This window comes from Sinocyclocheilus anshuiensis, unplaced genomic scaffold, assembly GCF_001515605.1.
Source record: "Sinocyclocheilus anshuiensis isolate Anshui unplaced genomic scaffold, SAMN03320099.WGS_v1.1 scaffold1472, whole genome shotgun sequence".
Lineage (NCBI taxonomy): Eukaryota > Metazoa > Chordata > Actinopteri > Cypriniformes > Cyprinidae > Sinocyclocheilus > Sinocyclocheilus anshuiensis.
In genome coordinates, this window is record NW_015542453.1 from 550,293 (window position 1) to 550,701 (window position 409).

The window sequence follows — 409 nt, forward strand, 5'->3', positions numbered from 1 at the left end:
CTTGAATTTCAAAACAAAAGTCGTCGAATCCGGATTCCACTTCATTGGAGTCAAGTGAGCAGCAGGGACTGGCGCTCTCTCTGGCAGCGGCAGGTCGCAGCGCCACTTCCGGTGGCATCCCTAGAGTTCGTGGCAGCTGCCACTAGTCGTTTCTGGCAGCTGCCACGGTCTTTCTCGCCGTTTCTGCTGTTTGCTCGGTAAAACTACACTGTTCTCAGTAGCGTGCGGTGGTGGTGTTTTTAAAATGATGATGCAAAGTTCCCACAATTGTACAATTATTATTATTATACATTTGTATGTATCAGTTGCCAGAGTTCTTGCCAGAAGTCAAAGGCAGCTGCCACGGTCTTTCTCGCCGTTTCTGCTGTTTGCTCGGTAAAACTACACTGTACTCAGTGGCGTGCCGCGT